The sequence below is a fragment of the Mesocricetus auratus genome, unplaced genomic scaffold, assembly GCF_017639785.1.
Source record: "Mesocricetus auratus isolate SY011 unplaced genomic scaffold, BCM_Maur_2.0 Super-Scaffold_100037, whole genome shotgun sequence".
Lineage (NCBI taxonomy): Eukaryota > Metazoa > Chordata > Mammalia > Rodentia > Cricetidae > Mesocricetus > Mesocricetus auratus.
Window position 1 is genome coordinate 1,010,512 of NW_024429215.1, and position 23,128 is coordinate 1,033,639.

General features: G+C 43.1%; 1 protein-coding gene and 1 long non-coding RNA gene across 16 annotated transcripts in view; both read left to right on the top strand.

Moving 5' to 3' along the window:
• LOC110339213 (zinc finger protein 54) overlaps positions 1–23,128 on the top strand; it is an 85,740-nt gene that overhangs the window by 34,771 nt on the left and 27,841 nt on the right. The window lies entirely within an intron of this gene.
• On the top strand, positions 43–2,825 carry LOC110339387. The gene is made up of 3 exons (XR_002381522.2): positions 43–342; positions 1,067–1,321; positions 2,209–2,825. It is a non-coding gene; the product is annotated as an uncharacterized LOC110339387 (long non-coding RNA).

Below are 23,128 nucleotides of genomic sequence, written 5' to 3' on the forward strand. Positions count from 1 at the left end.
CCACGTAAATTTACCGTGAGACCCCAGTCCCAGTCCTCTGCCAACGGTCCAGAAGCACGTGGCTCTCTCAGATGAAGCAAGAAATGACGGAATTTCCGGTCCCGCCCTCTGGGTATTAGTGTCACCTCTGACCCCACCCATGATGCCGTCTGACCTCCCAACCAGCACCCACTTCCTCTGCCCTAATCAGTTTCCGGTCCTCCTGAAAACAGCCAATGTCCGTTGACCACGCTCCCACGCCCCTGAAAGTTAGTGACATTCCTGGTTCTGATGCTACAAGTCCCTCCCCTCTTCAGTGGCTTTTGGGAAATCTGCTGCCTGGGCAAAATATCTTCTCTGCAGGTAGGTTGGCTGTCTCTGTTCATTCAGATATGTAGAGTCCGGGAGGCATATTCGGTCCCCAGGACAGTAGTAGAGCCCCTCCCTGAGACGGGTTCCTGCTTATGTGAACTGCCCTTTGTCAAGGGGTTCCTGAGATCTGCTGCAGAGGAAGGTGGCCACAGCCTTACCTCTTCGTCATGAATGACCCCTGCATGAAAATGTGTCATGAAAAACTTTAAAATAGGGTATTCATAAGATCATACCATGCTGTCGGGCGGTGGTGGTGCTCGCCCTTAGTCCCAGCACTCGGGAGGCAGAGGCAGACGGATCTCTCTGTGAGTTCGAGACCAGCCTGGTCTACAAGGGCTAGTTTCCAGGACAGCCTCCTAAGCCACAGAGAAACCCTGTCTCGGAAAAAAAAAAAAAAAAAGATTATACCACACAGTGGCCGTAGAGTTGTCATTAAAGGCCCTCAATAGCACTGGGAAGGCAGAGGCAGACAGGCAGACGGATTTCTATTAGGTTGAGGTCAGCCTGGTCTACAGAGCAAGTTCCAGGACAGCAACAGAAATTCGTAGCAATCAGAAATTATAATAATGATGGGGCTCAACTCAAGGTCCTAACTGTCAAAAAAAAAAAAAAACCCTCAAGAAATCAGTCAAACATTAAAGAAGAAAAGAAATGATATAAGTATGTAAGAAGTGATTGTTTATTTATCTAACCCTGTCAGTATTTTCCCTACAAGTTGTATGTGCATCACAGCTAATGTACAGAGAGAGTGAGAGACCTTGGAACCTTCAGCCCTAAATGAGATGTCCCCACCAAAACCAACTCCTCAAGGCGCAGGAAGCAGAGGAAGCAAAAAGATTGCAGGAGCCAGAGGGACCTACAGAGACACATGAAGTCACAGAGCCGGTGGCAGCTCTTAACAGGTCGGCACAGGTCTGGGTCAGATGACATCTCAGAACTGGACAGCAGCCCCTGGCTCTGAAGTTCTGCTGTGAGTGTCCGGACCCTGTCCTTAAATTTAGGCTTTGTGAACTGGTGCTCGTCTGGATTGCAAAAGAATGAGCTGGCAGAGGACTTGCATTATCTGCTAGCTGCAAATGGGGTTCTCCTGGCCATTGTGGCAACTGCAAAGCTTCTGGAATTTAAATTCTTCCATGCTTTTTAAAGTCCCCTATTTTACCACTTCATATTCAAGAAAGTGGCCTTTGCCCTAGGGACTAGGCATACCCAGAGGGATTTTTAGATATTAGTCACTTAAGGAGCCCCTACAGATTTGACTGATTCAGAAAGTATATGTAAAGCCGGGCATTGGTGGCCCACACCTTTAGTCCCAGCACTCGGGAGGCAGAGGCAGGCGGATCTCTGTGAGTTCGAGGCCAGCCTGGTCAACAGAGCGAGTTCCAGGACAGCCTCCAAAACAATACATAGAAACCCTGTCTCGAAAAACAAAAAAAGAAAGTATATGTAAGCAATCTTTGAAATTATGTTGTAGACAGTAACATTTACTAAGCAAAGTATTTACCAACGTTTATTATGTAAGGTTAACATTCTACTTCGCAGCCGGGCGGTGGTGGCACATGCCTTTAACCCCATCACTCAAGAGGCAGAGGCAGGCAGATCTCTGTGAGTTCAAGGTCAAGCCTGGTCTATAAAGTGAGTTCCAGGACAGGCTCCAAAGCTACACAGAGAAACCTTGTCCCCCCCCAAAAAATTAAAAAAAACATTTTACTCTGCATTAATTTTCCAGCTCAAATGTATGAAGTAAACTCAGCACTCAGAAATGTGTCTTTTTATTCTGTGTTCTTTTTCATTGATGGTGGTGGGGGTTTTGTTTTGTTTTGTTTTTTTGTTTTGAGACAAGGTTTCTCTGTGTTACAGGTCTAGCTGTCTTGGAACTCATTTTGAGGAAGATTCTAGCCTTGAACTCACAGACATCCATCTGCTTCTGCCTCCTGAGACCCGGAATTAAAAAGGCCTGTGCCACCTGAAGAGCCAAAACTCCAGATCAACCCTTCCCCCAGCCTTCGCTCCTAGAGGCTACCTTGTATGCAACAGGCCTAAGGTCAAAACTAGACACAAAGGAACTCCAAACCCCCCTAGCCTTCTAGGTACTTGGATCCTGGGGACTGTTTGACCACAAAAGAAACTCCCCTGTAGTCTCCAGGAGATTCAATTCTGAAAAATATTAGTACAATAGACAACTTGCAAGCCATAGAAACCACAGAATGTTCCCTCCCAGTGCCAACCTATGAGAAAAATGGGTACACAGGTATACAAGCCAAAAACATGACTTTGAAAAATCTCTTGATTGTTCCCCAAATGTCAGCCCATCAGAAACCAACCCATACCTACTGATGCATTCCTGTAACTTTTGTCTTTAAAACCTAGCAGTAGTCAGGGAACTTTACCCCCTCTGGAGGCTGCTGTGTCAACCTGCTAGACAGGTCCCTTCCGAGTGGAAGGATAGAATAATCAATAAACCTTGTGCATTCGCATCGGTGGTTTGTCTCCCTGATCTTTGGGGATCCTTATGATTTGGGCACAACACCACCAATGACTTCTTAATGTTACATCTTAGAAACAGGAAAACACAGTATGTATGCATGCATGCTGTGAGAAGTTGTCATACCACACTGTTTTTACAGTTTAAAAACACCCTATACATTAGGATAAAATTAGAAATCATCTTATGAATAATTCTGGGGCTGGAGAGGTGGCTCAGAGGTTGAGAGCATTAGCGGCTCTTCCAGAGGACCTGAGTTCAATTCCCAGCAACCACATGGTAGCTCACAACCATCTTACGATGAGATCTGTACCCTTTTCTGGCATGGAGGAAGAACACTGTATACATAGTAAATAAATCAATCTTTAAAAAGTAAATCAAAGCTGAGCGTTGGTGGCACATGCCTTTAGTCCCAGCACTGGGGAGGCAGAGGCAGGTGAATCTCTGTGAGTTCAAGGCCAGCTTGGTCTACCAATGGAGTTCCAGGACAGGCTCCATAACAATACAGAGAAACCCTGTCTTGAAAAACCAAAAATAAACAAATAAATAAGATAAATAAATAAAAAGTAAACAAAAATAAAATGAATAAACAGAAATCAAGAAGACATCTTGGAGCTGGAGAGATGGCTCAGCAGTTAAGAGTACTGATTGCATTTCCAAAGGATCCAGGTTCAGAGATGAAAAGCATATACCATCATATCCAGCTTTGTACTGTTTGCTATTCAATTTTGATTATAGAAATACCAACAAGAAGAGGCGGGTGGTGGTGGCGCACGCCTTTTATCCCAGCTTTCGGGAGGCAGAGGCAGGAGGATCTCTGTGAGTTCGAGGTCAGCCTGGTCTACAAGAGCTAGTTCCAGGACAGCCTCCAAAGCTACAGAGAAACCCTGTCTCGAAAAGCAAACAAGCAGAAACCAAGGTCCCTCTTGATGACCTTTCTCTCTTCCCTTCTTTAGGAGAAGCATGGCTCCCTCATTGTTTTCCTTTCCCTGGTGATACTGTATTTCACACGTAGAAACTCTGAAGAGAGGTAATCTCCAGGGTTACATTTCTGGGACACTTTCGTGATGGAGCCAGTGTGTGATCTGGCGTGTTCTGTTTTGTGAAGAATAAAGGAAGAACCCATAAAGGATACTATTCTGTGTAACCGAAAGCCATGCTAGATTATTGAGCTCAAATAATGAAGTTACAAGTTTCAAATTTTTATTTTTTATTTTTTGGTTTTCCGAGACAGGGTTTCTCTGTATTGTTTTGGAGGCTGTCGGTCCAGCCTGGCCTCGAACTCACAGAGATCCGCCTGCCTCTGCCTCCCGAGTGCTGGGATTAAAGGCGTGAGCCACCAACGCCCGGCAAGTTTCAAATTTTTAAATGAGCCAACCTCATGAGCAATAAAATAGCATATTCCAAATTAACGACGAGTTGGTATAATTCTCATCTGACTTAATACATTCACTTCAGTCACAGAAAACCTTTCTGCTTCGTCTGATTGCGTTGCCATATAGGCCATTTTTTTGGACAAATTTTTTTTTTCTTACTAACTATTCTGTAAAACCCAGCATATGGGATTTCCGAAATTGTTCTCTATCAATTTTAGAAAAAATAATGTCATGTTAATGCTGTCTGATGCTGACTTTTCTTCTTCACGGTTGTCGAAACATTCTCATGAAATGACTGAATGAAAACAGAAAGGAAGGTGGATTTTAAAAAAGAAATAAGAAAGGCGGGCATGAACGGCTTCTAGGTGGAGGAGGTTCATTGTGAATAAAAGGGAGAGCATAGTCAGAGGCAGAGAAATCTGGGAGAGTCCAGAGTGGACATTACTCCGAGTCAGGCGATGAGAGCAGGGGTGGCGGTAGGGCGAGTCATGTGACCTAGAGGCAAGGGGGGCAGGAGGGAGGCAAGGGGTAAGAAGGATAAAAAAGGACCAGCGTAACCAAGACGGCCGGGTTACATAGGAAAGGGCGCAGAGACATTAATGGTAGGGGACAGGGTATGCCAGCCACACCCTGTAACAGGTGGGTGTTATGGTGGAGGCTCCACCCAAGTCCCCTCCCCCATCTCCCTCTAAACCCTGCTGCATCTCAGAAAGCCTGCCAAATGATGACCCCTACCCTACCCCAGAGGCGCTGAAGACCACTTCCACAGAGTATCTAAAACTGTTCCACAGAGAACAAAATCAGGGTTTTTCTGATCTTCCTTTTCCCGTCTCGTCTCTGAGGGGCTGGAAGGCAACCGGGAACACTGTATCCGTTAAACGTGTGTGTGTTTTTTTTTAATTCGATTTGATTTGGTCTGATTTGGTTGCTGCACTGGCGGAGAGGCTTATCGGGATGCAGAAACTTTTCAGTAGGGATTGCTGGAGGCTGGCAGATCCTGGCAGTCAGTGTCGGCTTTGGTATGTTAATGAGACACCCCAGTTAGTCTTTTGTCCCAGGTTTGAGACCTAACAACAGCCCCACAATGCTGCTTGGAACGCTGTACATAGCACCGATGTTAATTAAGCTCCTTAAGGTTTTAAAAGAACAAATCTCTAATATTTAATTCATCCTTCAATTCTGCCTTCTACAATGTACCTCTTTGTTCTGTCAGGGAGGCAGCAATAGCCTGGGCCTTGACCTCCAAAGTGAGCATTTTAGGGTAGAGTCAGGTGAGAACCAGCTGTGGGCATCATTGGGTTAGAGTCCATATTTGAGCAAGACTGACTCTTCTAAGTTTCAGGGAGCCGAATTGGACCCACCCAAACAGGTCAAACTCACTCCAAATAAATATCAACTTTTCCCTGGTCCTGGGACTCCCTTCCCTCATCTTGGGACCCCCTAGGGAAGCCCCTCCCTCATTTTATAATCCTCCTCCCCTCAAGTACCAGGACCTAAGAAAAAAATTTTTTTCCTAAACTTAACTGTACTCTGCTCTGCCAACATCTTGCCAGGTCTAAGAGGCGCCAGAGAGTTCCATACAGCCTGAACTGCAACGAAACAACCAGCTACTCGCAGGACGTGACAGCACCCCAGCTTTCTTAGGTTCCCCAAAAATGGTCAATGCCCCCCCAGGAGAGCAGAAAGTACTGTGTATCCTGCCCAATGTCAGGAGGCGGGGTCAGCATAATGCTTGAATCCTTACACTGGCATTTGTAGAATTTAGAAGCACAGTTTTGCTCATTATAACTTTTCCATCTAAAATGTGACACTGCCCTGCTTGATGTCAGCATACTCTTCGCAATGGTACATTCTTGTATCTAGTCCTCAAATGTGTGACGTATTCCCTCCAACTTTCCTGATTATGAGACCGTTATGTCTATCTTGTCTTCAAAGAGATGGGAAATACAACATAAGGGATAACTGTTCTAGAAAGCATCTTCTACTAAAAGTAACTTTTTCTTTTCCTTGTCAGGGTGTTTTTAGTGTTCTATTGCTGTGAAGAGACCCTGATCACAGCAAGTCTTATAAAGAAAGCATTTAATTGGGGGGCTGACTTACAGCTTCAGAGATTTCCTTCACCATCATGGCAGGAACCATGGTGGCAGACAGGCAGACATAGTGCTGGAGAAGAAGCTGAGACTTCTCCATTCAGACCTGTAGGCAGCAGGAAGTGTGAGAGACTCTGGGCTTGGAAGGAGCTTTTTGAAACATCAAAGTCATCATGTGGTTCCCCTGCCCCACCCCATGTGATACACTTCCTTCAATAAGGCCACACCTCATAATTCTTTTAAATAGTGCTACTCCTTGGTGATCAAGTACTCAAATCTATTCTCCTATAGGGGCCATTCTCGTACAAACCACCGCACAAGTATTTGCCTGAATGTCTGCGTGAGTGATGTTTTGCCTCTTGCCTGTAGAGTTCGGAAGAGAGATTGGATCTCAGGCAAACTGAATTAAATTCTGATGTGTGGCACCATGTTGGTGCTGGGAACCAAACTTGGGTCCTCTGGAAGAACAGCCAGTGTTCGTAACTGATGAACCATGTCTGCAGCACTTCTAGAAAACTTTTGTCTTTCAATAATTATCTTGCTTCATCATCATCATCAGAAGAGCATCTGTAATTCCTTAAGTCTCATTTCTATCTAAGAAAGCATTCTGTCAGCAGCACATGGTCACTGTAATTTTCCATTACAGAGTCTGTTGACATTCCAGGATGTGGCTGTGGACTTCTCTTGTGACAAGTGGGAATGTCTGGACTCTGTTCAGAGGGCTTTGTACATGCATGTGATATTGGAGAATTACAGTAATTTGGTCTTTGTAGGTAAGACGCTCTCCTTATGCAATTCCTGACTCATCCTTTGTGTTTACCTAATTTATATTAAGTAAACTCAGGTTTCTACTTCATGGTATTTTCTTTACATTAGTCTGTGTTCTCTTTATGAGTAACCCACATTATATTCTGCATGATCTCTCCAGCCCTATTATCTAATTGATCATGAAATTTTCAAATCTTCAAACACAATTGAATATTCAGAGCAAGGAAATTCATTGAAGAACACCTAGTAATTAAAATATTTTGATTTTACATTGGATTAAACTAGTCCAGTATAAGAAAATGAGACTTTTTAGTTTGGCAAAAACATTTATTTGATATCAACCTCATCTAGAAAACATAATTATTCACACGATGTCACAATTCTGTTTCTTGATTGCCATTTCAGATCATATGAATATAGCAGAAATTGTGTGGCAAATTGGAATCCTAATTTGTGGATACTGTGGCTGTATTTACAAAGATTAATTCAGTGCTTTGCTTTGCAAGTGACAACCTGATCATGGAGGCTTTGCCTCACATATAGCTTGTGTACCTTTTTTGTTCTGTTTTGTTTTTCCAGACAAGGTTTCCCTGTGTAGACTTGACTATCCTAGAACTTGCTATGTAGATCAGGCTGGCTTTGATCTCAGAAATCTGCCTGCCTCTGCCTCAGCCTCCTGAGGGCTGGGATTAAAAACATCCTCCACCACACCCAACTTGTGCATCATTTTAAAAGGAAGAGCACAAGTATCAAAATCTCAACTACTAGACAGCTTGCAGGATGTTTATGACTATAGTCCCTGGTCTCCAGAAAAAGTAGCTCTAGATGAAAAGGCAAAAGTAACTCTAGATGAAAAAGCATGAGACTGAGTCTGAGAGAATATTGAAAAGGCATATAAACAAGGGAGAAGATCCCTATTCAATTTTGGGGACTTGGAAAAGCTTAAGGAAGATAGACTATTAATCATGTAGAAGATATGGCTAATTGCCTCAAATGTTATACAAGGTATATTATATGCTGAGTCTTATGCTGATTTCATAGAGAGAGTAAAAAATTCTATTGAAAACGAAGTAAAAGAGGGACAAATTCAAGAATTATTATTAGACAGTTAGCTTTTGGTAATGTCAAAGATGGCCAATGATTAATCAGCCCTCAGAGAGAGACAGAAATGTTGTGGTTTTTCTGATGTTATGTAGAAATGTGAAACCCTACAGGCAAAGCAAAATTAGCTGCTTCAAAAACCCATGCTTTGGGGCAGTGGTGGCACATGACTTTAATGGGGAGGTAGAGGCAGGTAGAGCCTAGTGTACAGAGCTAGTTTGAGGACACCCAAGCCTACACAGAGAAACCCTGTCTCTAAAGCAAAGCATACACACACACACACACACACACACACACACACACACACACACACACACACACCACAGATAAACACAAAGAAAGAAAGGAAGGAGGAAAGTGAAATCTGTGCTGTTTAATGACAGATTTCAGCAAAGTGGTTCAATTCCAGCATACCTGGACACCTGAAGAAACAACCTAACTTGCCCTTACAACAAAGTAATGAGAAAAATTAGAGAGTTTATATCCAGAGACAGCAACATTTGTGCCAGCTTCAGATGGTAATTCATCTGTTCTTTCATTACATGCTGCTACTCAAGCTATTCCTTGCCCAAAAGATATTACTATTTTCCCCCCTTTAGTGTCCTTCTAAATTACACACAGGATATTGGGAACCTATACTAACTGGAACAGTTGGACCTTTATTGGGTCACAGTAGTTATCCAGGAAAGGAAACATCGTTCACAGAGGAGTCCTTGATGAAGATTATACGGGGGAAATTGCAGTCATGATCACAGTGTCTACTGATTGGCAATTTAAAGGAGACAAAGCTGCAGTTATTATTATTGTCTTATGTAGTCCTTCATGGAAAAATGCACTTCATGAGGGAGGATTTGGTAGTCAGACAAGCACCTTATTAAAGGAAAACGAGGCTGGGCATTGGTGGAGGATGCCTTTAGTCCAAGCACTCGGGAGGCAGAGGCAGGCGAATATCTGTGAATTTGAGGCCAGCCTCGTCTATGTAGGGAGTGCCAGGATAGGCTCCAAAGCTACACAGAGAAACCCTGTCTTGAAAAACCAAAAAATAAAAATGTAACTGCTTTGCCTGGCAGTGGTGGTACATACCTTTAATCCCAGTACTCGGGAGGCAGAGACAGGTGTATCTCTGTGAGTTTGAGACCAGCCCGATCTATGAGAGCTAGTTTCAGGACAGTTTCCAAAGACACAGAGAAATCCTGTCTGGAAAAACCAAAAAAAAAAAAACCCAAAACAAACAAACAAACAAACAAACAAAAAAAAAAAAACCCGATAAACTGTTGGATTTAGAAAGAAGAGGAAAACCTTCCACAGGTTGGTTGATTCTAGAGGTGATGTCTCTATTATAACTATAAAAGGATGGTCAACTGAATGGGCTGTTAGTGAGGGAAATTCAATCCTGGTTGAATTAGGAACTATGAGTTCTAATGAAATTAAATAAAGCCTTACAAAATTGCAATTTATTTATCCAGATAGCAAAAAGGCAGTCTGAGAGCTTCATGTTACTCATGTTCAGATTAATTTTGGGGGGAAAAGACTTTCACACCAGATTTTCTACACCAAACTGGTCTCCAACTTCTTTCTTATTTTGGTTTTTCAAGACGGGGTTTCTCTGTATTGTTTTGGAGCCTGTCCAGGAACTGGCTCTGTAGACCAGGTTGGCCTCCAACCCAGAGAGATCCGCCTGCCTCTGCCTCCCGAGTGCTGGGATTAAAGGCCATGCTCCACCAAAGCCACTTGGTCTCCAATTTCATAATTGAAAAGAAATGAAAATTGTTGGTTGACTTATGGAATGTTAGTCCCACCGTGTGGCTGATGGCAGATTTGCAGCCTGGTTTACCTCCACCCACAGCTATTCCTGAAGATTGCCGTTAATAGTTTTGAATTTAAAAGATTGCTTTTAAACTACATATTCATTCTGAGAATACCTAATTATGCACTAAACAATCTATTAAAAGTTCTAGAAGGAGGCGCAGCACTGGACAATCATTGCATATTATTTCAAGAGGCAAAGAAATAGCTACAACTATTTGAACTTAAAGAAGCATTTGTGTCATGTGGCTCCTTCATTACCTTCAAACTATTTTCCCCACTAAATTGTTCCTTTCGGGTATTATAGCACAAGAGGATAAACCTTTGGGATGGATTTATTCATGCAATAAGGGTCATAAAATACTAATTGCTTTACTCTTTTTGAACAATTAGTAAATCAGGAAGGACCTGATGTCAACAATCACATGGATTTGATCCATGTAATTATATTATTAGAATACTCTTAACTAACAGTCTTTTTGAAAGAGCATTAATGATTTTTTATTTGCAGATTACTGTGGAAAGATAGACAATCATTATCCTGCTGGGTGTTTATTGTGTGAACTAGAATTATGATTATAAAGATTATCCAAACTTCTCCAATTCCACAGCCAGAAACTTGTTTTATTGATGGCTCATTTAATGGATAGGTGAGTTCATGGTCCATATCTTCATCAATCTATTAATACTTATTTTTCTTCAGTTCAACAAGTAGAGCTGGGTGTTCTGATTCATATATTACAGTTAATTCATAAACCCTTAAATATTGTTTCAGATCCTGAATATGTTGTAGGACTTTTTCCAGCAACAGAAACTGCTTTGATTTCATCTTCACGTCCTGTTATGTTCACATTACTACAATGTCCTGTTCGTGCTTACTCTAAATTATTTTGGGCTGTACATCAATCTTCAGGGAATGCTTCCTCAATGTGCTCTTCTCTTACAGAAACTTGCTGTTGTGGGACTGCCTACTTCTATAAAAACTGACAACGGACTAGCCTACAGTAGTAAAATGTTTAAAAACTTTTGTAAAGAACAGAATATTGGTGACTGAAGAGATGGGTCAGAGGTTAATAGCACACTGGCGGCTCTTCCAGAGGACCTGAGTTCAATTCCAGGCAACACAAGGTGGCTCACAACCATCTGTAATGAGATCTGGTTCCCTCTTTTGGCATGCAGGCATACATGCAGGCAGAACCTTTAAAATGGAATATTAATCATATTACAGGTATTCCTGTCATTCTCAAGGTCAGGACATAATTGAAAAAGCACATAGAATTTTTTTTTTTTGGTTTTTCAAGACAGGGTTTCTCTGTGGCTTTGGAGGCTGTCCTGGAACTCGCTCTGTAGACCAGGCTGGTCTCGAACTCACAGAGATCCGCCTGCCTCTGCCTCCCGAGTGCTGGGATTAAAGGTGTGTGCCACCAACGCCCAGCTAAGCACATAGAATATTAAAACAACAGTTATTACAAAATAAAAAGGGGGCAGTGGTAATTTACACCTTTAATAACAGCACTTGGGAGGCAGAGACCAGCCTGTTATATAAAGCTAGTTCCAGAACATCCAAGGTTATGCAAAGAAACCCTGTCTCAAAAATAAATAAAAAGAAAAAAAAAACAGAAAAAAAAAGAAAAAAAAAGGAAAAAAAAAACCTTTTGGGGCTGAAGGGATGGCTCAGTGGTTAAGAGCACTGGCTGCTCTTCCAGATTCCTGAGTTTAAATTCCCAGCACGCACATGGTGGCTCATAACCATCTAAAACCGTAGCCTCATGGGACGTGATGCTTTCTTCTGGCATGCAAGTGTACATACAGACAAAACACCCATACACATGAAATAAGTAATTAATCTTTAATGAAAATGAAAAAATACACATCTGAATTATCCATTGAAATACACAAAATCAAGAAAAGCTTACAAGTCAGCAGAAAATTATCTGAGGAAACAAAACATAAATTTATTCTCATTCTTCACACACAATAGATGATGTATATTCCGTGAGTTGTTACAGGAAGGAATGTTCCTGGCGAAGATGAGCAAAAATAATAAATAAATAAATGAATAAATACATTAAGTTAAATTAAGAGCGGGGGAAGGAGAGCACTAAGGGATATTCTTTTTTTTTTGTACAGGGTTTCTGTGGTAGCCTTGGCTATCCTGAAACTTGCTCTGTAGACCTGATTGGCCTTGAACTCAGTGATCCACCTGTCTCTACCTCTTGAGTGATGGAATTGAAAGTGTGTGCCACCACAGCCCAGCTATCCAAGGGATATTCTTGTACTTTCCTTATTTACTCTTAATTTTTGAAATTTGCCTCGATGTGATATGACTCAAAAGCATTTCTCTTTTTTTTGGGGGGGGAGGGGGTTTCGAGACAGGGTTTCCCGGTGGCTTTGGAAGCTGTCCTGGCACTAGCTCTTGTAGACCAAGCTGGTCTTGATCTCACAGAGATCTGCCTGCCTCTGCCTCCGAGTGCTGGGACTAAAGACTTTTGCCACCACCGCCTGACTCAAAAGCATTTCTCTACAGAACGTTGTGAACTGCCTCTAGAGCCTACACAGATCTCCATGGTTTAAACTCAGTGAGACTTGGAAGCCCAGTTGGCTGAGGGGGAATTGGGAGAGGATAAGTTCTGTCATTGCAGATGGCGCCACTGAAACATTATGGATGCCTCTTAAGCTCCTCTGGCTTCAGGCCATTCTGGATGTAGCAGAGGGCTAGCAGATGGTGAGGAGACCGTGGAAGTCATGAAAAAGGCAGAAGAAAATGACCGTATGATCAGAAGTCAAGTCTGTCCTCCTTGGGTCAAGTTCAGGCCCTGCACACCAAGGTTGAAAATATTCTACGGACACACAGCCCTATGTCACCTGAGATGATACTGGTTGCTTTGACTTGTATATCTGCCGTGAGTCCCTCTAAACACATCTATTCAGCTCCTGCTATTTTCACGAATGATTGTATTTCTGACTGGATATTGAGACCATAATAGACTCATTCATTCATCTGAAAAAGGGACTGTGGTGGTTTGAAAGAAAGTGCCCCCCAAAGGGTGTGGCCCTATTAGGCATTATGACCTTGGAGTAGGCGTGGCCTTGTTGGAGGAACTGTGTCACTGTGGGGATGGACTTTGGGGTCTCCTTAGCTCAAGGTTCACTCAGTGTGAAAGTCGACATCCTGTTGCTCCATTTCCAGCACCATCTCTGCCTGCAGGCTTCCTTGCTTCCTGCCGTGATGATAATGGACTAAACCTCTGAAACTAGAAGCCAACACAAGAGTCGCAGTGGTCATGGTGTCTCTTCACAACTGTAGAAACCCTGTATTTAATCTTTCATTAGGGTTTGAATCACTTTCTATTTGCATAGGAGGTAATAGCACCTTTATTCTTCTAAGAAGGCAAGTGTGGTCTTACGTTTTACCAGACAAAAAGGACTCCTGGTCATATGGATCTATTTTTCAAGCTATTCTCTAGACTTTTCTGATTAGTATAATAATGTCACCAATAGCACTGGACATAGTTTAGATCCTGTTTGTATTACTTTCTCATAAAAATTATAAATATGTCCCTGTTCTTTGGTCCAGATACCAAAGTGAAAAAAGAAAAATCATTCAACATGGTGATTGTATGTTAATTGATTGGGGTCCTCACAGAAGGTCTGTTTCTTGTTGTTCCTTCATAACAGCCAATAGTGTAATTTTAATCCATTGGTTCTATGGCATGTTCATAATTACATTATGCTCTACTCTCAAACCACAGGGTTAATAGCTTAACCTGATGGAGACTGAGATCCCACTAGGCCTAGGATTTGGTTTAATAATAAACTGGGATCTGAACAATGGTATACTTTGAAAATTCCAGTAGCATTAAATTCTATACAGACGTGGTCCGGTAATTTTATATGCACCTGTCCCATTATTTTACGTTAGTAACCCCTTTCATGTAACTTCCTGTGTAAAGTTGTCCCATGTTTCCACTGTATGTAGCCATAGCATTGGCCTTACCTAGAAGAGTGTTGATTGTCAATTATGGTATTATAATTACCTGTAAATCTGACCAGCCATGGGAAGAAGGGCCTGTTGCAGGTGTTCAAGGTCTTGATAGATTACTAAAATATGACAAAATGTTTTATTGAATGGATTATTGTTGTCATCATAGGAATAATTACCATTGCAACACTTTGTACAAAGATGGCAATGTGATTCCTATAATTTATGGGTAAGGCAGGAGAGTTACACCAGATAGATAGTTTAATGTTTGGAGAGTCATATGACAAATATGCAAAAACAAATGCCTTTGAGATGTGATTGGAACTCCATTTCTTTTTTTATTAGATCCACAAAATTAAACCAACAAAATTACACAGGGAAACAGTTTAAATACCATTTACAGGATTTGTCAGGGAGTTTAAGTTTGGATCTTTAACATTACAAAAAGAAGCTTTTCATAGATTTTTCACATTGCTTACCAGGTATTTCTTATGAGGGTATGGAAGATGGACTATCTAAATCATTAGAATGGATCCCCTGACTCTGGTCTGACAAATGGGGAACCTGCATAAGACTGAACTAGACTCCCTTAATGTAGGTGACAGTGGCGTAACTAAAACAATATATGAGGCCACTGACAGTGGGTCCAAGATCTAACACTAATGCACAAACTGACTTAGTGGAGCCCATTCTATATGGAGACATACCTTGTCTAGCCTAGACACAGGGTTTGGGGGTGGAGCAGTGCCTTGGTCCTGCCTCAGTGAGATGATGAAACAGACTTAGTAGACTTCCTAGGGGAGGACTTCCCCTCTCAGAACAGCAGATGGGAGGTGGGGGAAGGAAAGTGGGAGGAGAGGGAGGAAGAAGGAGGGGATCCTGATTGGAATGTAAAATATAAATTAATGAAAAATGTTTTAAAAATGATAAACATAATTGGAAAAAATCACATAGCTACACTAACTTTGAAATAGAGAAAATCATTCTCTGGTGTAAAGACTGGCATTAATATTATTTCAAAAGGAAAATAAAACAAAGAATGGCTCCCCACTATACACAGTGCTTGTCTAATATTATTCATTATTATTATTATTATTATTTTGGTTTTTCGAGACAGGGTTCCTCTGTATTGTTTTGGAGGCTGTCCTGGAACTCACTTTGTAGACCAGGATGGCCTTGAACTCACAGAGATCTGCCTGCCTCTGCCTCCCGAGTGCTGGGATTAAAGGCGTGCGCCACCAACGCCTGGCATATTCATTATGTTTTCAATTTGCGTATTTATAGGATACACATACATCAATCAAAAATTAGATTTATTTATGACAATTAGATTTATCTATAACATCTTGAATCAAAACCACCTTTTGTCTGTGTTCCATGAGTAGGTTGAAGAAAGAGGTTTTTCCAAGATGATTTTTGTTGCTGTTGTTTTTGGAGACAGGGTTTCCCTGTGTAGCACTGAAGCCTGTCCTGGAATTAGCTCTTATAGACCAGGCTGGTCTTGAACTCACAGAGATCCACCTGCCTCTCCCTCCCAAGGCTGGGATTAAAGGACGTGAGCCACCACCACTCCACACAAGATGACTTTTTTTAGGCCTGTGTGGCAGCAGGAAGGTCCAGCCTCTCTTTGATGGCCTGAAACTCAAACAGACATAAAAAGGCATATTTATTGATTGTTATACAAAGTTATTTTGGGGTAAACTATTTCCTCACACCAAGGTCCGTAATCTAGTGTATATGTCTCTCTAAATGAAAGCGTCATGCCCCTGCTACTTTAGTCCTTATTGCACAATGCAGTACCCAGTAATTCAAGAGCTTCAGGTGTGCCACAGGCATCTTGTGACCCAAGTCATGGAAAAACTGTAACACCCCCTCAGAAAAACAATTCTACAAATCACAGAAATGATTTCTTCAAGGTCAAAGTACTCCTAGAAAGCAATTATTCACTCTAATGTTTACTCTAGATACAGTTGCTCTGCTAGACTCCTACACAATTTTTTACATACTGAGTCAAAATTTAAAAAGGGGGAAATGGCTGGGCCATGGTGGTGATCGTCTTGATGGATCTCTCTGTGTGAACTTTGTTTTGTGAGTTTTTTTTTTTTGGTTTTTGAGACAGGGGTTCTCTGTATTGTTTTGGAGCCTATCCTGGTACTCACTCTGTAGACCAGGCTGTCCTTGAACTCGCAGAGATCCACCTGCCTCTGCCTCCTGAGTGCGCCACCAATGCTCGGCTGGCAATAGAGTGTTAATGTAAAGATACTGATGTGGGTAGGTTACAATGAGTAGAATTCTGAAACTCTTCATATATTAATCACTCAAATCTTCTCAGTAATGTTGCATGCTTCCATCCCCCCCCCAATAGGGTCTCACTCATTGTGTCTGCTCACCGTGTAGACCTAGACGGCCTGGAACTCACAGAAATCCACTTCTGCTTCTGGGGTCCTAAGATTAAAGACTTAGAGCACTACACCCTGCTGTATACTATTTTTAAAGCATCATGATAGCCCTTACGCTATATGTCATTTAAAGATTGTGTCAATCCTTTTACAATATCAGGCAAGCTATCCTGAAAATGTTCAACCTCAACTCAATTTAGATGCAGCCCTATCTTGTTACCACCCTCAAAAATTCCTGTCTTCTTTATTTTAAATATGACATATCCATCCCAGGTTGTTCAACTGAATGCTTCTATGTGTGGGGCCATCCACTGGGACATCTTCTATCACTCAGGAGTCACACCCTTAAAGAAAACTGACTCTCCCATTGACAGAAGCCATCCTGTCCTCGTAGGTCCTGGGAGATGGGGATTCATAAAGATCTTTACACTTCATGCTAGAACGTGACTGGATTAAGCTAGTGCAAGTAAACACAACTGTAAGGTCACTAGTACAATGGTCCTGTCATATACAGAAGCCACAGATCATGACCTTTGAGTTGTTCTCTGGCTTCTGGCTCTCAGTCTGTCAACCAGATATTCTTTGATGATCCCCAAGGCTGCATATTATACACAGGAGAAACAGAGCATGCTATACATATCCAAGAGGCTAATAAGATATCCACAATCAGCTTAGGGGTTTTCTTTGTTCTTTTTTTTTATGACTACAACACAGGAGAGGGCACCAGATCTCATTATGGACGGTTGTGAACCACCATGTGGTTGCTGGGAATTGAACTCAGGACCTCTGGAAGAGCAGTCAGTGCTCTTAACCTCTGAGCCATCTCTCCAGCCCTTCTTTGTTCTTTTTTAAAACTGATAAATTTTATTATTTTATGTGTAGGTGATTTTGCCTGCATTTGGTTATGAATACCATGTGTTTTGCCTGGTATCTGCAAAGGTCAAAAGAGGGCTTCAGATCCCCTGAAACACGAATTACATACTGCTGCAATACAAATTCCAATGGAAGGAATCAAACTCCCATCATACATAAGAACATTAACTACTGAGGCAACTCTGCAATCCACTTCAAGGGTTTTAAGCAATGATTTCATGCAATTCATCAGTGTTTAGCGTTGAAATTTGATATGGAAATTACTCTATGGAAATTTTTTTGAAAAACAGCTTTTTGTTTGTTTGTTTTGTTTTTCAAGACAGTGTTTCACTGTGGCTTTTGGAGGCTGTCCTGGAACTAGCTCTTTTAGTCCAGGCTGGTCTCGAACTCACAGAGATCTGCCTGTCTCTGCCTACCGAGTGCTGGGACTAAAGGAGTGGGTCTTTAGGTTTTTTTTTGAGACAGGGTCTCATTGTGTAACTCTAGCAGTCCTGGAGCTTCCTATGTAGACCAAGCTGGCCCTGAACTCACAAATGTCCTGTTGCCTCTGCCTCAGGGTTAGGTTGAAGCAGGCAAGTTTTAAACCCTCTCCTACCCCCTGCCTTCGTCTTTACTGCTGCTTGAACATCATAGCACTTCGGTGGAAGGATTCTCCCTTCAGTGAAACACAACAAAAACGAGTATTTGATCATCTTCAGTTACTCACAGTGACACTTCTGTGTGTGTTTGGGAAAAGTAGAACACTCACTCCCCTTCCAGACTGACTATGCTTCGTCAAAAGAACAATGCTAGCACAGGTTGAAGGGATCTAGTACAAGCAAGCAGCACCCTGATTTCAGAATATTAGTTTCAATAAATACGGATGATTGCAAAATCAGGGCACAGTCAAAGAACCCTTCTGAAACGATATAGGATTTTTTTTGTTTTTGTTTTTTCGAGACAGGGTTTCTCTATATTGTTTTGGAGGCTATCGGTCCAGCCCAGCCTCGAACTCACAGAGATCTGCCTGCCTCTGCCTCCCGAGTGCTGGGATTAAAGGCGTGCGCCACCACCGCCCGGCCACGATATAGGATTTTTATGCAGTTCCTGCTTCAATATAAAAAAGATTTACTATACATCTTTACCCTGTTCTTCTACACAAGGACACCTCCCAAACTGGATTTGTGGGGCATATGGCAGGATCTCTTAACAGCAAACCCTGATCTGAATTTGCAGAGAGGGGCAGAGGGAATCAGACAGTCCTTGCTCACAGTAAGGAAACCAGTGAACTAACCGACCCAGTTGAAGTTCTCCACACTCACTTGGTGAAAGCCAAACAGTTGACCCCGTCCCAAAGCTCAGCCTGAATCCAGTTAAACAGCTTTTCGTATCCTCTGCGGCTGTCTCTTCCTTTGCCTAACAAATCAGAGCGATACATTTTGACTGGCTCTGTTAAGCTTGCTAAACAGTCAGCTAAACAGGCCCCAGAACAGAAATCTGTCCTCAAGCGGGAGAATTTCTCACACGCCGTTTCTAGTGCGGTGGGAGTGGGAAGAACAGGATTTTACAGGGGAGTCGGGCAAAGTGGGCGGTGGACACTTGCTAATGGGTGGCCAAGTCACAGTCCAGAGACCAGGCAAACTCTAAGCGTCTGGGGAGGGGACCACGAGTATCCGGAACAAGCTCTTTGCTTAGGGGGTGGGACCAGAGGACGTGCTTAGGACCCTAAGGATGGAGAAAGGAAAACTCACAATACCAGACCGACCTCTGGGACCCTAAGCAGGGTGCGGGTGTTGGGGGACCTGGAGACTCCGGAGCCTCAGTGTCCGCTTGGGACGGCCTGGGAAAGTCAGCATCAGCGGCAGCGCAGTGGCGGGAACCGCAGCCAGGTGGCCCTGGAACCTCCCAGGTCAGAGGAGCCACGGGGCTGGGACACCAGTGGTGGGAACCAGAGCATGGTATAAAGAGTCTCTCTGCAGCTGCTAATGAAGACACCGAATATTAAATTTTTACTGTGAACCTTAAACCGGGTCCGTAAATATTAGATTTTATGAACTGCGACTTAACCTTTCTTTTTTCTTTTCTTTCTTTCTTTTTTTTTTTAACATTTATTGTCTGGTTACCTGGATATTCACAGAATAATCTGGTAGAGGTCTTGAATTGCCTGTTTGCAAACACGGTTCTCTTTGCTATTATGGCAGTTACAAAGCTCCGGGAAATCCATTCATGCTTCCTAACTGCAACTTACTTGCCTGTTCAAGAGAGTGGCCGTGGTGCCTGAGGACTAGGCATCCCCAGAGAGTTTTTTTTAGGTGTTAGCCACTTAAGGGACCAGGGATGATTGGACTGAATCAGAAAACATACTTTGTCATGCGCCACAGTTATGGTTGGAAACATTAACAGTTATGGTTGGAAACATTAACAGTTATGGTTGGAAACATTAACATTTACTAAGGAAAGTTTTTAATTCCATTGATTTTTTTTTTTAATCTGAGGCATAAGTACTCGATGTAAATACAGCATTCAGAAACGTGTCTTGCATATGCCGCCGAATCCATACATGATGTTACACCTCAGAGTTCGGAAAAGCGTGCTACGGGAGAATATCAAGTCAAACAATTTTTGTTTACAAAAATTGTACTATAGGATGCAACACCCGCTGCGCAGCCTGGGACGGAGAATCTGTGGAGGGTGTCAGGATTGATGACACAGAGACCAGTCAGTGGTGAAAGAAGGCTCGCTTTATTCTTACCCCGGCTGGTTATATACCCTGATACCTGAGGTGGGGGTAGGGGTGGGGTCAGGAAGAGGCAGTTAGTCATTGGAAAGATCAAGGTCAGGGTGTTCCTGTGGGTGAGCCCTTATCAGGAATTTATTGCTCCTGTAAACATGTTTTTCTTTGTGATTACTGGCACCGAATAATTTTTAGTAAACATGTTTTCTCTGTGGTCAGGTACAGCTGCCTGCTCCCAGGCTGATGAGGAAGTGGGCCTCCGGCCAAGGTCTCTTGTTGCCACAATAGGACACAATTGGAAAGCATCCTTTAACTCTGATCACTCGAGCATATGAGAAAAGCTGTCTGTGTCTTTTGCCTCTTTGGTCCAACAAAAGCACCCTTCCTTTGGCCAAATTTGCTTGGCGGTGTTTAGATTTAGCTTTGTTTTGTTGAATTGGGTATCTCGATATGTTTTCCTGTCTGGCTTACCAAGTATGCCTGCCTCTGCCTTCTGAGTGCTCGGATTAAAGCAGTGCAGGACCACAGACGGGCCCCCACACTCACACCCTTTGTCCTTTAATTTCAGGATTTGCTGACAGCCCTCGGTGAGACTGTAGACTTCTCCCGCTCAGTGGACTTTACAGAGATAGGGTATTGCGTTATTGCAGCAGTATGGTTTCTGTGGGTGAAAATAGCTTTCTTGAAGTCTCCCTTGTTCCTTGCTAGGGTTCACGGGAAAGCTACTCCGCAAGAAAGTGAGTTGTGCATGTCTCACGTCTTACGGAGCAAAGTGAAACCATCAGAGAAGAAAACAGCATTGCATTGGTACTTTGTTCTTCATGTGTGTAAGCGTTTCGGGATGGGTCGGGACAGGATGGAACAGGAGTGGGTTAGGTATTCTGGCACTCGGGAGTCACAGAATACTGAGTGTTACACAGCTCAGGTGGAAAGGTATCCTGGAGCTTGGGAGCCAAGGAGCACCACAGGTTGCAGTAAGCTTGGCAGCTTACAGCCTTGCCTCAGAGAAAGGCTTCTTCGGTGTATCAGCTCCGCTCTGGCAGGTATCAGCTCAGCTCTGGCAGGACAGGGTCTTCCAGCTGGGGATGTTCGCCTAGTGTAGCAGTTTTGCTAGGCAGGTTTCTCAGGCCGAAGTTGTTATAGTTCAGCTCTGCTCCTGGAGAGCGGGGAGCCGTGAGCAGAGTGTAACAACTCCGCTCTACCAAGGAAGGTTTCCCGGGCAAGTGTTACAGCGCTGCTCCTCTGCTCTGCCCAGGGTGGCCTCTGCTTGCTCTGCTCTGCCCAGGGTCGCCTCTGCTCTGTCGCCGCCGCAAAAGAAGATCTTCACCCAAAGCTCATCCAAAGGGGTTTATTGGAAGGCAGCTGGGCCAGCCAAGCTGAACATACACAGGGTTTATATAGGGATTCCTGGGGTTGGGGAAGTTTTTCCAGAGTAGGGATTGGTCCGATTTCAGTGCTGAGCTCAGATTGGCTAGAGCTCTGCTCCGGGATTGGTTACTTTTTTTACACAGGATTAGGGTCAGATTTCGCTCTGGTTTTAGGGCCAAAGTGTGTTTCTTTCTCTGGTCCTTTTTAGCCTTTTGGCTCCAATTTTAGGGCCAGGGTACATTTCTTTCACTGACTCTGATTCCAGGGACAAAGTGTGTTCCTTTGGCACTGGTTTTAGGATCAGGGTACATTTCTTTGGTTGTGGTTGCAGGGCCAAAGTGTGTTTCTTTGGCTCTGCTCAGGGTGTGTTTCTTTGACTGGTCCCTTTTCCCTACAATGTGGGTCCTCTTTTTTTTTTTTTTTCCTCTGTGTTGTTTTGGAGGCTGTCCTGGAGCTTGCTCTGTAGACCAGGCTGGCCTCGAACTCACAGAGATCCACCTGCCCCTGCCTCCCGAGTGCTGGGATTAAAGGCGTGCCCTACCACCGCCCGGCTCATGTGGGTCCTCTTGGCTGGTTTAACACTTCTTTCAATTTCGTTTCATGGCAAATTCAGAAACTTAGTTGTGTATAATACTGCTAATCGAATCATTCTGTCATTTCCACCCTTGTGTTTTGATTGAGCTGTGATTAGAAGTGGTGGGACTCAAGTTATGCTAACTGAAGATGATCCCTAAGTGTTTTCATTGTTCTGACCCTGCATGACACATGGGGATCCATGCATAGAATCATTTTCTCATTATCTACTGAGCACAGTACTGTGTTAGGAGTCCAGGTGCTTTCTGAAGAATCTCTTTCTCACATGCAGGGCTGAGTGACCAGTGGTGGAGCAGAACAAAGAAGATGGAGAGGGAGGAGACAGTAGCAAATGTATTAAGTATGTTGGTAGGACTGAGATAGGGGTGGATAGTTCCAAAAGCGTCGTTGGACAAAGCTGCTTATTACACAACACACGTATGTCATCTTGGTGACATTCACATGGTCATCGTCACTGTTTTGTTTCTGTATCTGTTGTGCTATTGCATAGGATTGTATATCTACTCTTCTGACATTTGTTCTACTGGTCATGAATCTCTGCACTGTGATCTGGCAATAGTTGGGATAACTGAAGCTCTGTTCCGTGTCCCTCGGGTTGTTCTGTACTCGGGTTCTTTGTGCTTCTCTGTACATTTAGTCTTCTTCTCTGCTGTGGATACTATTTCATGTATTGTGTGTATCGTAGCTAATCACCCTAGTCCCGTCTTCTGTTGTGTTCCCTGGGATTCGTACCAGGTCATATGGATTTCCTCTTCATGGCTCTGCGCAGTCAGCTGTCACTCATTCTCTGAGTGTGACAAGTTTGGAGTCCCTGAAATAACTGTTGCCCATTGCAAACAAAGGCTGTCTGACCCAGGCTGAAAGCTGCACCAGGCTATGGTGTGACAAGAACCAGGTAAAAGCAATCTGAGTATTTCTACATGTAGCAAAATGTCATGAGTGTGTTGTCTCCTTTGGCCTGTCATCATCCCAGTTATTGGCTCTTGGCCAGGTTTCCTGTGCATTGCACATAGTTCCTTTCCTGAAACTGACCAATAATTCAACCAGATAGCATTTCATTAGACAGAAAACAGTCATCTCTCAACGACACTGTCTATGGAGAGGTTGGATTAAAGGCATTCGCACCATGCCTGGATCCTCCACGGGTTTTCTTAATATTGGCCATTCTGAACAGGGTGAATTTTGCAGTTTCGTAACTAAGGATGTATTTTACTTTAACACGAAT